General features: G+C 45.6%; 1 protein-coding gene across 1 annotated transcript in view; it reads left to right on the top strand.

Moving 5' to 3' along the window:
• Positions 1–14,308, top strand: part of LOC124717377 (protein PALS1-like) — a 550,527-nt gene that overhangs the window by 31,316 nt on the left and 504,903 nt on the right. The window lies entirely within an intron of this gene.

The raw sequence follows: 14,308 nt of genomic DNA, 5'->3' as shown, positions 1-14,308 counted from the left end.
CTACATTTTATGCCCTCTCTACTTCCGCCATCATCAGTTATTTTGCTGCCCAAATAACAAGACTCACCTACTGCTGTTGTGTCTCGTTTCCTATTCTAATTGCCTCAGCATCACCTGGTTTAGTTCGCGACGTTCCGTTATCCGTGTTTTGCTTTTGTTGGTGATCATCTTATTTCCTCCTTTCAAGACACTGTCGATTCCGTTCAGCCGCCACTCACGCCGAAATCGGGATTATGAGATAAATAAGGCGGTGAGAAGTATGTTGTCGATTCCGGAACAGAAGTGTTGCTTGTCTCTGCTACCATGCAGCGCCCCCTGCGCTACGACGAGCTCCTTGTTATAAATTTTCCTTTTCCCATTTACTGCTGACGATTTCCTTTCTATTTTATTTCCTACGCAGGGTGGGGGGGGGGGGGAGGAGACGGTCGAAAAGACAAACTAGAGAACGCCTCTCCAGTTACGTTAAGGAAGTCGGCTTCTGCGGTTGTATTATGTTCGAGGAGAGTCGCGCGTGATATAACGAGCAGCAGTGCCCTGTGATCTGCGTCTCCAGCGCGAATGCCGGCGTGGAGTGCCCAACCTGAGCTGCTGTACTGACTGGAAGAGCAGTGGGTGGATTCAACCGCCCCTCCTCCTTCACTGCACGCGCACGCCTGTATAATTCAGAGCGAGGCCTTTCTACACGCGGACGCGCTGAGGTCTGTATAGAGTCTCAGCCGGTCAGGGCATGGCAGGGGGTTGCGGGAGGAAGGGGGGGGGGGTGGTATTTACCCCAGTGTAAAATACCCCCGCCGCGCGTCTCAGACGCACACAAAGGCGCACCTGCAGAAAGTCTGCTCAGGTAGCGAGGGGGTGCAGTGTTGGCACAGGAAGGGACGGGAAGGGACCGGAGGGAGAGTTGAGAATTCCTGGCCGCTACTGCGGAAGCAATAAAGTGATACGGACCAGCTTTCGCAGCTTGCTCGCTCCTCTGCCCTGCGCCCGTCGTAAATAAAACTCCGAGAACGGCGAAACGGGGTCACCCGCATTATGCGCAGCGAAAAATGAAATGTAAGCAGGTGTCTCTCTCTCTCTCTCTCTCTCTCTCTCTCTCTCTCACACACACACACACACACACACACACACACACACACAATCAGGAAGTTGTGCTCAATAATTCAAACTATGTTTGGACGGAGACACAATTTTAGTGAACAGCTAAAAAATCGTGAAGGGACTCCCACAAAGCACAATTTTGGATCCACTCTTAAAGTATAGGAAAGAACTTTCACTTCCTTCCACATCATTTCGATAAACCATTCGTTCAGATTATCTACGAAACACGTAAATAATACAGAAACACACAGTGCAAAACGTTCTGCTGAATAATTCAAACGATGTTAGAGGGAGACAAAATTTTAATGATTGGTAAGAAATTGCGAAGGGAGTCCCACAAGGATAAATTTTGGAGAGAGAGAAAGGAGAGTAGAGGGAGTGTAAGAAAATCATATTGAAAAGGCCATAAATTAGTATTAAAAAAAAGTAAAACTAAAAAGGCGGCGAACATATGCAAGAATCCACAGAAAATTTGTTTCGACTATTACGTCTTCTAGTCACTTTGTTACGAAAATGGCTCTGAGCACTATGCGACTTAACTTCTGAGGTCATCAGTCGCCTAGAACTTAGAACTTATTAAACCTAACTAACCTAAGGACATCACACACATCCATGCCCGAGGCGGGATTCGAACCTGCGACCGTAGCGGTCGCGAGGTTCCAGACTGTAGCGCCTAGAACCGCACGGCCACTCCGACCGGCTCACTTTGTCACGGTGTAGACTCACATAGGCGGAAAGGCAGAAGCAAAGCAAACGCGAAATCCGTCTCTGCAAGTAGCTCCAAATTTGAGCCTCTACTACCTGCGACACGGGAATATATTATCTCAATCCGAGCCAGTAACACACACGATCATACGCCATTACCTGCATCTACATGCACGCTGTGCAAACCACTGTGAAGTGCATGGCGGAGAGCACTTCCAATGTACCAGTTACTGGGGCTTCTTTGTGTTCCACTCAAGTATGGAGCGCAAGAATGGCAGTTTACATGCCGCTGTGCGCGCTGTAATTAATCTGATATATTCGCCTCACGATCCCAATGTGAGCGATATGTAGACCGTTGTAGCATAGTTCTAATGTCATAATTTACAGCTGACTCTTTAAATTGTTGCGTCGATCTTCAACTGCCTGCTAGTTCAGTTTCTTCAAACACTCTCCCATACTTGAAACTAAGGTGTTTAGGATCGTGCTGCCCTCGTCTGTATAGTTAAGTATCCCCTGTTAGTCCTCTTTGGCATGGGCCTCACACAACTGAAGAATATTCTAGTATGGGTCGCTCGAGTAATTCGTAAGCAATCCAATGTGTAGACTGACTGCATTTCCCTACTATTATACCAAAAAACCGTAGTTTCGCACCTGCTTTATTAATGAATGAGCCTAAGTGATCGCCCCATTTCGTACCTCTATAAACTTTCAGATCTAGTTATTTTTATGAGTTGACTGATTCCAACTATGAGTCACTGATATTACGTATAGTCATAGGATGCTATGTTTTTTCGTTATGCGAAGCGCGCAATTTTGCAATTCCGAACATTTAAAGCACCACTTTGAAAGCTTATCAAGGACTGAAAATATTTGTGCAGCTTTTTTCAGACTTCATTATAGATAAATACGTCACTGCAAAAAGCGTGCACTATTAATATTGTTTCCAGGGACATTAGTACTCAGTATGAACACCACGGGTCCCAACACACACCCCTGGGGAACACAGGAAGTCACTTCCGCGTCCGTTGACGCGTTGATGCTCGGTGGAAGGTAACATTCTGCGTGCACCTTACCTGCAAGCCCTCCACGCACTTACAAGTTTCACTCGATACACCATACGATCGTACTTTTGATAATAAGCGTAAATGTGGTATCGAGTCAAACACCTTTCGAAAATCGAGAAATACTGGAAATGGAAATGATCGTATGGCATTGTTGGTCGGGAGGCCCCATTCGGGGTAGTTCGGCCGCCGTATTGCAAGCCCGTTTTAGCTGACGCCACATCGGCGACCTGCGAGTCAATGATGATGCAGGACACACAACACCCAGTCCCCTGCCGGGAATCGAACCCGGTGGACTGCATTTACTTGACTGCCCGTAACCACGGCTTTCAAGATTGTTTCTTGTTGTTGTTGTTGTTGTTGTGGTCTTCAGTCCTGAGACTGGTTTGATGCAGCTCTCCATGCTAATCTATTCTGCGCAAGCTCCTTCATCTCCCAGTACCTACTGCAACCTACATCCTTCTGAATCTGCTTAGTGTATTCATCTCTTGGTCTCCCTCTACGATTTTTACCCTCCACGCTGCCCTCCAATACTAAATTGGTGCTCCCTTGATGCCTCAGAACATGTCCTACCAACCGATCCCGTCTTCTGGTCAAGTTGTGCCACAAACTTATCTTCTCACCAATCCTATTCAATACCTCCTCATTAGTTACCTAATCTACCCACCTAATCTTCAACATTCTTCTGTAGCACCACATTTCAAAAGCTTCCATTCCCTTCTTGTCCAAACTATTTATTGTCCATGTTTCACTTCCATACATGGCTACATTCCATACAAATACTTTCAGAAACGACTTCCTGACACTTAAATCAATACTCGATGTTAACAAATTTCTCTTCTTCAGAAACGCTTTCCTTGCCATTGCCAGTCTACATTTTATATCCTCTCTACTTCGAACATCATCAGTTATTTTGCTACCCAAATAGCGAAACTCCTTTACTACTTTAAGTGTCTCATTTCCTAATCTAATTCCCTCAGCATCACCCGACTTAATTTGACTACTTACCATTATCCTCGTTTTGCTTTTGTTGATGTTCATCTTATATCCTCCTTTCACGACACTGTCCATTCCGTTTTATTTCTTCTCCGTGGATTTTAATACCTACTCCGAATTTTTCTTTTGTTTCCCTTACTGCTTGCTCAATATACAGATTGAATAACATCGGAGACAAGCTATAACCCTGTCTCACTCCCTTCCCAACCACTGCTTCCCTTTCATGCCCCTCGACTCTTATAACTGCCATCTGGTTTCTGTACAAATTGTAAATAGCCTTTCGCTCCCTGTGTTTCACCCCTGCCACCTTCAGAATTTGAAAGAGAGTATTCCAGTCAACATTGTCAAAAGCTTTCTCTAAGTCTACAAATGCCAGAAACGTAGGTTTGCCTTTCCTTAATCTTCCTTCTAAGATAAGTCGTAAGGTCAGTATTGCCTCACGTGTTCCAACATTTCTACGGAATCCAAACTGATCTTCCCCGAGGTCGGCTTCTACTAGTTTTTCCATTCGTCCGTAAATAATTCGCGTTAGTATTTTGCAGCTGTGACTTATTAAACTGATAGTTCGGTAATTTTCACATCTGTCAACACCTGCTTTCTTTGGGATTGGAATTATTATATTCTTCTTGAAGTCTGATGGAATTTCGCCTGTCTCGTACATCTTGCTCACCAGATGGCAGAGTTTTGTCAGGACTGGCTCTCCCAAGGCCGTCAGTAGTTCTAACGGAATGTTGTCTACTCCCGGGGCCTTGTTTCGACTCAGGTCTTTCAGTGCTCTGTGAAACTCTTCACGCAGTATCGTATCTCCCATTTCATCTTCATCTACATCCTCTTCCATTTCCATAATATTGTCCTCAAGTACATCGCCCCTGTATAGACCCTCTATATACTCCTTCCACCTTTCTGCTTTCCCCTCTTTGCTTAGAACTGGGTTTCCATCTGAGCTCTTGATATTCCTACAAGTGGCTCTCTTTTCTCCAAAGGTCTCTTTAATTTTCCTGTAGGCTGTATCTATCTTACCCTTAGTGTGATAAGCCTCTACATCCTTACATTTGTCCTCTAGCCATGCCTGTTTAGCCATTTTGCACTTCCTGTCGATCTTATTTGTATTCTTTTTTGCCTGCTTCATTTACTGCATTTTTATATTTTCTCCTTTCATCAATTAAATTCAATATTTCTTCTGTTACCCAAGGATTTCTACTAGCCCTCGTCTTTTTACCTACTTGATCGTCTGCTGCCTTCACTACTTCATCCCTCAGAGCTACCCATTCGTCTTCTACTCTATTTCTTTCCCCCACTGCTGTCAATTGTTCCCTTATGCTCTCCCTGAAACTCTGTACAACCTCTGGTTCTTTCAGTTTATCCTGGTCCCATCTCCTTAAATTCACACCTTTTTGCAGTTTCTTCAGATTTAATCTACAGTTCATAACCAATAGATTGTGGCCAGAGTCCACATCTGCCCCTGGAAATGTCCTACAATTTAAAACCTGGTTCCTAAATCTCTGTCTTACCATTATATAATCTATCTGATACCTTTTAGTATCTCCAGGATTCTTCCATGTATACAACCTTCTTTTATGATTCTTGAACCAAGTGTTAGCTATGATTAAGTTACGCTCTGTGCAAAATTCTACCAGACGGCTTCCTCTTTCATTTCTCTCCCCCAATCCATATTCACCTACTATGTTTCCTTCTCTCCCTTTTCCTACTGTCGAATTCCAGTCACCCATGACTATTAAATTTTCGTCTCCCTTCACTACCTGAATAATTTCTTTTGTCTCATCATACATTTCTTCAATTTCTTCGTCATCTGCAGAGCTAGTTGGCATATAAACTTGTACTACTGTAGTAGGCATGGGCTTCGTGTCTATCTTGGCCACTATAATACGTTCACTATGCTGTTTGTAGTATCTTACCCGCACTCCTATTTTTTTATTCATTATTAAACCTACTCCTGCATTACCCCTATTTGATTTTGTATTTATAACCCTGTATTCACCTGACCAGAAGTCTTGTTCCTCCTGCCACCGAACTTCACTAATTCCCACTATGTCTAACTTTAACCTATCCATTTCCCTTTTTAAATTTTCTAACCTACCTGCCCGATTAAGGGATCTGACATTCCACGCTCCGATCCGTAGAATGCCAGTTTTCTTTCTCCTGATAACGACGTCCTCCTGAGTAGTCCCCGCCCGGAGATCCGAATGGGGGACTATTTTACCTCCGGAATATTTTACCCAAGAGGACGCCATCATCATTTAACCATACAGTAAAGCTGCATGCCCTCGGGAAAAATTACGGCCGTAGTTTCCCCTTGCTTTCAGCCGTTCGCAGTACCACAACAGCAAGGCCGTTTTGAGTAATGTTACAAGGCCAGATCAGTCAATCATCCAGACTGTTGCCCCTGAAACTACTGAAAAGGCCGCTGCCCCTCTTCAGGAACCACATTTTGTCTGGCCTCTCAACAGATACCCCTCCGTTGTGGTTGCACCTACGGTACGGCTATCTGTATCGTTGAGGCGCGCAAGCCTCCCCACCAACGGCAAGGTCCATGGTTCATGGTGTTTCAAGATATCATGTGAGAAAAGTGCGAGTCGGGCTTCATATGATTGACGTTTGTGGAGTCCATGCCAACCGGCATTCTGTTTTAGATACCTCATTACGTTTGAGTTCAGAATATGCATGTAAAGGATATTGGACAGTAGTTTTGCGGATCATTTTTGCTGTCCTGCTTGTAGGCGGGTGTGAACTGTGCTTTCTTTCAACTACTGGCGACAGTAAGATAGACTACAATTAAAAAAGGGCTAACTCAGCCTAAATTCGCTATAAAATATGACAGTGATTCCATCGGGTCCTGGGGCTACGTTTAGGTCAAGCAATTTGGGCTTTTTCTCAACGCCAGTGACTCTAATAACTATTCCACTCATATTTGCAGTGGTATGACAAATAAATGCGACAATACACTTGGATTTTCATTTGTAAGCAAATATTTGAAAAGTGGGTTTAGAGTTTCTATTTTAAATTTTTTGGTGGGACATGATGGACATTGTTCCACAAATACACTGACGGAAAAGGAACAGCGCCAAAAAATAATCATTGTAGAGTACTGAAGTTTGGTTATTAATTTGCGTAGGTAATATATTCAAGTGATTAACGTAGCAAGATTACAGGTTAATGTCCGCGTGAGATAAGCCATTACCAATGTGAAATTTTGGTACATTAATAACCGGTGTATCCGCATGTATTGTATTGTACAGCTGCCAGATGTCAGCCTGTGGCATGGAGTTGCACGGCTGTTGCACTTGGTCGGTCAATACACGGACGGTTGACGCTGTCTGTGGATGCGCTGGAATCCAATGATGCCTCACATGTGCTCGGTTGGAAACTGATCTGGTGATCGAGCAGGCCAAGGCAACATTTCCACGCTCCATAGAGCACTTTCGGTTACAAAAGCGGCATGTGAGCGAGCGTTATCCTATTGGAAGATATCCCCTGTAATTCCGTTCATGAATGGCAGCACAGTAGGTCGAATCACCACCAGTCTGGCGTTGCTGCCTCTGGATCACGGGGTCGCATGTTCGGTTCCCGGCAGGATTGGGCATCTTCTCTGCCAGGGGATTGGGTGTTTGTATTGTCCTCGTCATTTCATCATCATCATCATAATCATCATCATCGTCATTCGTGACAGTGGCTAAACTGGATTGCGTGAAAAATTGAACTGCGTAAAAATTGGGACTTTGTATGGGCGCTGATGACCGCGCAGTTGAGAGCTCTAGAAACGAATCATCACCTTCACCACCACCAGCCTGACATAAAGATTTACCGTCAGTGTGCGTGATCCCGCTGTCATAGGAGATCACACCCTAGAGCATAACTCCAGTTGTAGATCTAGTCGGGCCGCACGCAGGTCCACAGCTGGAATCCTCGTAACAAACACACAGCCACCACTGGCACCTCGGCAGAACCAGCTCTCACTGGAAAAGACACCCAAACCTCCAACCTCCTCTCCAACGATTGGATTTGTGAAAGTTCGCTGTCTTCCCTCTCGGTAGCGCCATGTGGCCTTCCGGAGCCCGGTCTACTTGTGACCGTACATTCTCGTGACCACCGCTGCCAGCAGCCATGTATCTACATCTACATCCATAGTCCGCAAGCCACCTGACGGTGTGTGGCGGAGGGCACCCTGAGTACCTCTATCGGGTCTCCCTTCTATTCCAGTCTCGTTTTGTTCGTGGAAAGAAGGATTGTCGGTATGCCTCTGTGTGGGCTCTAATCTCTCTGATTTTATCCTCGCGGTCTGTAAGCGAGATATACGTAGGAGGGAGCAATATACTGCTTGACTCCTCGGTGAAGGTATGTTCTCGAAACTTCAACAAAAGCCCGTACCGAGCTACTGAGCGTCTCTCCTGCAGAGTCTTCCACTGGAGTTTATCTATCATCTCCGTAACGCTTTCGCGAATACTAAATGGTCCTGTAACGAAGCGCGCTGCTCTCCGTTGGATCTTCTCTCTCTCTTCTGTCAACCCAATCTGGTACGGATTCCACACTGCTGAGCAGTATTCAAGCAGTGGGCGAAGAAGCGTACTGTATCCTACTTCGTTTGTTTTCGGATTGCATTCCCTTAGGATTCTTCCAATGCATCTCAGTCTGGCATCTGCTTTACCGACCATCAACTTTATATAATCATTCCATTTTAAATTACTCCTAATGCGTACTCCGAGATAATTTGTGGAATTACCTGCTTCCAGTTGCTGACCTGCTATATTGTAGCTAAATAATAAGGGATCTTTCTTTCTGTGTATTCGCAGCACATTACACTTGTCTACATTGAGACTCAATTGCCATTCCCTGCACCATGTGTCAATTCACTGCAGATCCTCCTGCATTTCAGTACAATTTTCCAGTGTTACAACCTCTCTATATATCACCGCATCATCCGCAAAAAGCCTCAGTGAACTTCCGATGTCATCCACAAGGTCATTTATACATATATTGTGAATAGCAACGGTCCTACGACACACCTGAGGGGGAAAATGTACAGTGGCTACATTCCTGCCAAGTCTTTCTGCAGTATCGCAGAAGTAAAATCCAGCTTCTCGTAGCCTCAATGTGGTATTTATAATGACTTAAAGGCATTTTTGACTAATATCACCTAACCACGTCCATTCTCAAAGGTACCTAACGGCCACGACCGTTACAGCGCGTATTTAAAGCAAACCTGATTTGCTTTCTCATACTGGGGATACTATTGCCCCCCTGGCGTGAAATTTGAATAGCCGCTATCTTTCACATGTATAAAAGCACGCTTACCAACTTTCGTTTATGTCGCAGAACTCCTCGGTGTTGCGATTTTTTTCCCCGTCAATGTACATTAAGCAGCTCCAGTCTTCCAGTTCCAAAAACCGTTTTCTGTAGGTTTCACTTTGTTGTCAAGTAAGTAGAGACAGTGATAAGACATTGTCATTCATTCGTGTTAAGTTAGCAGCTCACTGCATAATTGGTTGAAAAAAAGAATGACCCTGTTATGTGTTGGATCTAAAAGAAAAAAGAACAGCCCGCTCTACTCCTTGGATCGAAATAAAAGTCAAACGAAAATGTTTTACAACAGGAGGCCCCTGTCTCTGAAACAGTTAATGCAATTAAATAAATAATCGTGGAAGCCCCTCGGCCCTAATTCCAGCCTACTGGTACATTTGACTGGAAAGAACAACAACGTTTGTTCTACAACAACCCGTCCAACATTCATCAGTCATGGATGAGTGACGGCAGAAATTTAAAAAAATGCAATATTTTATCTGGGACAGTGGACAACACGAAACCCAGTACTGATTGCTAGCACAGTTTTCGGGAGGTTTCATTTGTTTGCCACGCGAGTAGCGGACTTGCTGTCCCCTCCCATTTATTTCCAGCCCGGAATCGCTCTCTGTCAGTATCATTTCTCGAGGTTCACTGACAATACGGAGAAAGGAGAGGGGGTTGAAACACTTTCAAGAAGTCACAGTCACACGGAGTGCGGAGTCTGGGGCTCTTCAGGTAGCAGCGAGCGAGTAGTGGCGTCTTGGGAATTCGTCTCCAGTCTGGTGGCATAGCACAGTGTTCTGTGGTCTATCATCCATGTTACTAGGAATTAGTTTTAACGCGTATGATGAAAGCTCAAACAAAACGGTTCCAGACCATCTCCAGAGGGCGATTACGTATGAACACTTACGTATCAGGACATGAGTTTCGCATAAATTGTTGCTTTCGGGAACTCTCATTATATGAATACGGAGTCAAAATAAGCAAACACGTCTCTCACCTCCTCCGCAGACACTCGACCGCATCGGAGAAGCCGACCGCTGTGGCCGAGCGGTTCTAGGTGCTTCAGTCCGGAACCGCGCTGCTGCTACGGTCGCAGGTTCGAATCCTGCCTCGGGCATGGATGTTTCTGATGTCCTTAGGTTAGTTAGATTTACGTAGTTCTAAGTCTTGCGGGCTGATGACCTCAGATGTTAAGTCCCATACTGCTTAGAGCCATTTTTGAGCTTCGGAGAAAACGACGGTCAGAGTATTGGATGTAATACAGATGCCTTCTAGCGCGCGTTAATCTCAGCCGAAATTGACTTACAGTGGCTAGCGTCGTTGCCTCTCATTTTGGAAATCCAATTATTTTAATTAATTTATTTATTTTAGTTATTTATTTACTTATTTATTTTTTTTTTACTTTATCTACTCATGTCGGTAGAAAGTTGCTACCCGCTTGTGTCTTGTCAAGTTAGCGAATACAAAGATATTATACACTGAAGCGTCAGAGAAACTGGTAGACCTGCCTAATATAGTGCAGGGCCCCCTCGAGCACACAGAACCGCCGCAACGCGACGTGGCATGGACTCGACTAGTGTCTCAATGCTGGAGGAAATTGACACCATGAATCCTGCAGGGCTGTCCATGAATCTTCTGAACAACCCGTTGCAAGGCGTTCCAGATATGATCTTTAATGTTAAACTCAGAAGATTTTAAAGTCAGAAGAGTGTTCCTGGAGCCACTCTGTAGCAGTTCTGGACGTGTGGTGTGTCTCATTGTCCTGCTGGAATTGCCCAAGTCCGTCAGAATGCAGAATGGACACGAATGGATGCAGTCACCTGTCAGAGTTGTAACTAGACGTGTCACGGGTCCCAAATCACTCCAACTCCAAACACCCTCTCCATTACAGAGCCATGAGCTTGAACAGAACCCTGCACACGTGCAGGGTCCATGGATTCATGAAGTTGTCTCGAGACCCGTACACGTCCATCCGCTCGATACAGTTGAAACGAGAGTCGTCCGACCAAACAACATGTTTGCAGTGATCAGCAGTCCAATGTCGGTGTTGACGGGCGCAGGAGAGGCGTAAAGCTTTGCATCGTGCAGTGATCAATGGTACACAAGTGGGCCTTCGGCTCCAAAAGCCCGTATCGATGGCGTTTCGTTGAATTGCTCGCACGCTGACACTTGTTGATGGCGCAGCATTGAAATACGCCGAAGGGTTGGACTTCTGTCACATTGAACGATTCTCTTCAGTCCTCGTTGTCCCGATCTTGCAGGATCTTTTCCGGCCGCAGCGATGTCGCAGTTTTGATGTTTTACCATATTCCTCATGTTGACGGTAGGCTAGTGAAATAGTCGTAAGGCGAAATCCCCACTTCACCGGCACCTTGGAGCTGCTGTGTCCCATGGCTCTTGCGCCGACTATAACACCACATTAAAGCTCACTTAAATCTTGAAAACATGGCATTGTATCAGCAGTAACCGATCTAACAACTGCGCCAGACACGAGGTGAGCTGTATAGGCGCTTCCGACCGCAGCGCCGTATTCTGCCTGTTTACATATCTCTGTATTTGAATACGCTTGCCTATACCAGTTTCTTTGGCGGGTCAGTGTATTTACGCACTTAAAGTTTTCGAGGTACTCTGCGTGTCCCTGGCCATCGTTTTCTCAGAAGCGGTCTAGATCTACGAATACGCCGAGACATTTGTTCGCTTATTACGATTTCCGTTCCACTGAGATCGGGTTATGGCACTTGCCGTGTTCTATGCGTTACAGCAGGAAGTGGAGTTTCCCAAGTAGTACGAAGTGTGGCGGCTGACAGCTTGGTGCATCCTAATTCGGAAACAGCCCGTTCCGACGCTCTACTGCCCGAAGCGCCTCGGGCTTCGTGGAAGTATCGGCGCATTCCATCTCCGTGTAAGTGTCGCTCCGTGGAAGTGTCACAGTCTCGGGGTGGGGGGTTCCGCAACCTGCCGCGGCTACTGGCGACCCTGCCAGGCGCGGGATAAGGATGGGGCTGAAGGCCGAGGCGTCGGGCCCGTAAGGAGCGCGCAGGCAACCAGCCGCAGGCTTCACGCTCGGCGAAGCGTGCGCGCCGCGGCCGTACGGCCGTTCCCAGGGCTGGAAAGCCGACACGCCGCATCCAGCACCACGTCACCACGCCACCACGTCACCACGTCACCACGCCACCACTAGCCGCTTCTCGCCTCCCAGCGACCCGACACTCCACGGCAGCTGCCCCGCTGGACTCTCACAAGGGAACCTCCCCATCGCAACCCCCTCAGATTTAGTTATAATCTGGCACAGTGGATAGGCCTTGAAAAACTGAACACAGATCAATCGATAAAACAGAAAGAAGTTGTTTGGAACTATGGAAAAAATAAACAAAATATACAAACTGAGTAGTCCATGAGCAAGATAGGCAACATCAAGGATGATGTGGGCACAGGCGCGCCGTGGTCCCGTGGTTAGCGTGAGCAGCTGCGGAACGAGAGGTCCTCGGTTCAAGCCTTCTCTCCAGTAAAAAGTTTAAATTTTTATTTCCAGACAATTATCAGAGTTCAGGCACTCACACATAATCAATTTCGCTGTCCAAAATTCCAGGTCACGTTCAGATTTACTTGGAAATATGCAGGATTTGACGGTCTACACACGGAAAAATTTGAAAACGTTAAAAACATATGTTTTGACAGAGCACAGAGAAAACTGTGCGACTGTGAAACTATTGCATGCATTTGTTGCAGTTTATGTGACTCACTCTTATGTTTTCATCACTTTTTTGGGAGTGATTATCACATCCACAAGAAAACCTAAATCGGGCAAGGTAGAAGAATCTTTTTACCCTCCGCCAAGTGTGCAAGTTAGGTGGGTCGACAACATATTCCTGTCATGTGACGCACATGCCTTCACCAGTGTCGTATAGAATATATCAGACGTGTTTTCCTGGATCAAATGTTTTCGATTCCCATTGGAGAGGCACGTCCTTTCGTCTACTAATCGCACGGTTTTGCGGTGCGGTCGCAAAACACAGACACTAAACTTATAACAGTGAACAGAGACGTCAATGAACGAACGGACAGATCATAACTTTGCGAAAATAAAGTAAGTAAACTTTTCGCTGGAGGGTAGACTTGAACCAAGGATCTCTCTCGCTCAGCAGCTGCTCACCCTAACCACGGGACCACGGCGGTTCTGTGCAAACATCATCCTTGATGTTGCCTATTTAGCCCATGGACTACTCAGTTTGTATATTTTGCTTATTTTTTCATAGTTCCACACAACTTCTGATCTCTGTTCAGTTTTTCAAGGCCTATCCACTGTGCCAGATTATAACTAAATCTGAGGGGGGTGCGATGGGAAGGTTCCCCTGTCAGTGCGCTGCGCGATACGCACTTATACAGACGGCGGTGGTATCGCGTACACAGGCCAGTGTAATTTGTACTCAGGTGATTCATTTGAAAAGCTGTCACACGTGATCGTGGCCATGCGACGGGAATGAATAGACTTTAAACCCAGAATGGTAGTTGGAGCTAGACGCACTGGACATTCCATTTCGGAAAACGTTAGAGAATTCACTTAACCAGCGAGAGCAGCGTCGTATGAGTAGAGTCGTCAGTGCTAACAGACAAGCAACTCCATAAATCAGTATAGGACGTACGACGAATGTACCCGTTAAGTAATTTTTTAGAACATTTCTCTTGGAGAACAGCGTTTTTTTGTATTACTTAGAAATGAACATGAACAGTCACAACCCCAAGAAACTTCTTTTTTTGTGATGTTACCGGTTTCGATTTATCTGCTTTGATCCATTATAAATGTGTTTTGAAAGCCTGCGACTGTAGAAACAATAGTTTTGTTTATAAATAAATAAATCTTCTGCTACTAGTCACGATTTTTCTTTATTTTACTCTTCGCAGCACCCGTTTCGGGAAATAATTCCCATTTTCAAGTGCGTTTTATGTCTGTATTTAGCCATTTCTTTTGATGTTGTCAGTGTGTGTGAGTCCGCTTCATTTCGTTGACTTTTCAGTTTTCTAATGGTCCATTTGTGCAGAGTCTTACACACACTTAACATCACACACAACTTGTTGTACACTTTACACATCGCCCGCAGCTCGTGGTCGTGCGGTGGCGTTCTCGCTTCCCACGCCCGCGTTCCCGGGTT

This window comes from Schistocerca piceifrons, chromosome 9 (genome assembly GCF_021461385.2).
Source record: "Schistocerca piceifrons isolate TAMUIC-IGC-003096 chromosome 9, iqSchPice1.1, whole genome shotgun sequence".
Lineage (NCBI taxonomy): Eukaryota > Metazoa > Arthropoda > Insecta > Orthoptera > Acrididae > Schistocerca > Schistocerca piceifrons.
This window is presented reverse-complemented; position numbering and strand designations above follow the sequence as displayed.